Below are 2,819 nucleotides of genomic sequence, written 5' to 3' on the forward strand. Positions count from 1 at the left end.
ACAAAACAGCAGATAATATGTCTCACCTTATACACACAGCATAATAATACTCCTATGTTGAAGCACATCAAGTGGTGTGGCTTCATAGCTTACCAAAGTCCTGCTAAAAACATTTTGATAGATTTTTGAGCGTCGCGTGTAATGTTCTATATTTTCAATGGAACATGTAAAATGTTGGTGTTGTTTACTTGAGTCATATTGCAGTCTACACGTGTCTCTTGTGTGACTGCCATCTACTGGTCACACTTAAACGCAACACTTTTGTTTTTGCTCCCATTTTTCATGACTTGAACTCAAAGATGTAAAACTTTTTTTTTAAATTATTGTTATTTTTGTTTAATATTATTATTTATTTGTGTGTGGCGTCGCGCGGGTCTCGCTTCCTGTTGGGTGGGGTCCGTGCCCGTGTGGCCCGACCTTGCGCTGTGGGGTCTCTGTTGGCGACTTGATGTGGTGGCGGCGCGGCGCCCGTGTCTGGTCTGGATACTGTGTCTCGGTTGTTTGGGCGGTGGTGTGTTTGTGCGGGTTTGGGTTGGGGTGGTGGGGTCTTTTGGCGGGGGGGGGGGGGGGTGTTGGTGTCTCTTGTTTGCGTGTTGGCGTTTGGGCTTGCTGGCGGGCTGGCGCTGGCTGGTATCTGTGATCCTGTTGGCGTGTGGTTGCCGGTCGCGGTTTTTTTTTTTGATCGCTTTGATTTGATTGGGTGGTGCTGGCTGTCTGTGGGTGTTGTGGCTGCTGTTTCTGCTGCTGTTTGTTTGTGGTGTGGGCGCCCGTGGCTGCTGGATCTGGTGCAGGGGGGTGGCTGATGTTGTGACTGGTGGCAGCGCGCGTGCGTGGTGGTTGTCGGGGCTGACAAACTATGTATATGTATGTGTATGTGTGTATGTATGTATGTATGTATATATATGTGTATGTGTATGCATGTGTATGTGTGTGTAGGTGTACATGTGTATGTTTATGTGTATGTATATATATATGTATGTATATTTCTGGGGGTACGTTCTGGGCCTGCCTGTCGGGTGGGGGTCGGCGCCTCAAGCTACTGCATCCGGACTGCGTGTCTGGAGCTCCTGGGTCCCGCCGTCCATCCCTTCCGGGTGCCCGTCTTGGTTGGGGCCTGCTGGGTCTTGTCCCTGCGTCTACTGTGGTGGCTTGGTGCTGCAGGGTATTCCGAGGTGCTGCGAGTCGGCCAGTTGTTGGGGTAGCGACCTTGTGTGTCAGCATGTCTGTGATCTTCTTTTAATTCTTTTTTTTTTTATTTATTTATTTATTTTATAAATAGATTTAATTATTTATTTATTTATTTTTTTCCCCTTTTTAAAATAAATATATTTTATTAATATTATTATTATTATTATTATTATTATTATTATTATTATTATGTATTTATTTATTTTATTTATTTATTCCCCTACCTCAGGGGGGGGGGACTCGGCGCGGCGGGGTGGTTGCTGGTTGTTCCATCTCCATCGTTGGGGTCCCTGCGGGTGGGGTGGGTGGTTCCTGTGGCCCCGTGCTGGGTGGTCCTGTGGCGGCCGGCTTGGGTGGGGTGGCCGTGGGCTGGCCTCGCCGCGCTCTCCGGGGGTGGGGGGGGGGGGGGGGGGCTCGTGGGGGCCCTGTTGCCGGTGGGGCGGGGGCGGTCTTCCCGTCCGGTTGCGGTCTTCCCGTCCGGTTGCGGGGGGTCTCCGGGCCCCTCGGGCGGGGCGTCCCGCCTTTCTGTCCGTGTGGGGTGTGGTCTCTCGCTGGCTTGGGGTCTGGCTTCCCCCTGTTTTTCTCGTGCCTTGTCCTCTGCCGGGTGCGTCTGTCTGCGGCCTGCTGCTGGCCCTTGTGGGCGGCACGGTGGGCCAGGCTCTGGGGTTCCTGTCGCTGTCCGGCTTGGCTGCGTGGGGGCGGTGGCCCCTGGTTCCCTGGGCACCACACCTACTGTTTGTGGGATGGGTTCTCTGGGAGGCTGGGGCCGTACTCTGGCTCCCGCACACACTGGGAGTCAAATGTATTGTACATGCAAATTCACATATACTCACACACATACATACACACATACATAGGTACCTACGCTCCCACATACATATACAAATAAATACAGTACATATTTACACAGTCAGAGTTCGTACATCCACACGCACATTCATTATACAAACATACTGTATACACATACTGTACATATACATTCACTGTAAAAACATACATATACACATACTGTACATATACATTCACTGTACAAACACACACATACACATACTACACATACATTCACTGTACAAACACACACATACATATACTGTACATATACATTCACTGTACAAACACACATTTACACATACTGTACATATACATTCACTGTTCAAACACACATACTGTATACACATACTGTACATATACATTCACTGTACAAACACACACATACACATACTACACATACATTCACTGTACAAACACACACATACATATACTGTACATATACATTCACTGTACAAACACACATTTACACATACTGTACATATACATTCACTGTTCAAACACACATACTGTATACACATACTGTACATATACATTCGCTGTACACACATATACACATACTGTACATATACATTCACTGTACAAGCACACATACACATACTGTACATATACAAGTACATATGCACACATACACTCATGCACATAATCACGTTTCATCAAACATATATTAACGTTGTTGCCCTAGGGTAAACTGGGTATAACACATGGCACACTGACAAAGCTTAACCTATTGTTACTATAACAATCTACAAGGTTAAGGTTGCTTCTCTTTCTTCCCCTCCATTTTTCTGCATTCTTTCGTA

The sequence above is a fragment of the Entelurus aequoreus genome, linkage group LG01, assembly GCF_033978785.1.
Source record: "Entelurus aequoreus isolate RoL-2023_Sb linkage group LG01, RoL_Eaeq_v1.1, whole genome shotgun sequence".
In the NCBI taxonomy this organism is placed as follows: Eukaryota; Metazoa; Chordata; class Actinopteri; order Syngnathiformes; family Syngnathidae; genus Entelurus; species Entelurus aequoreus.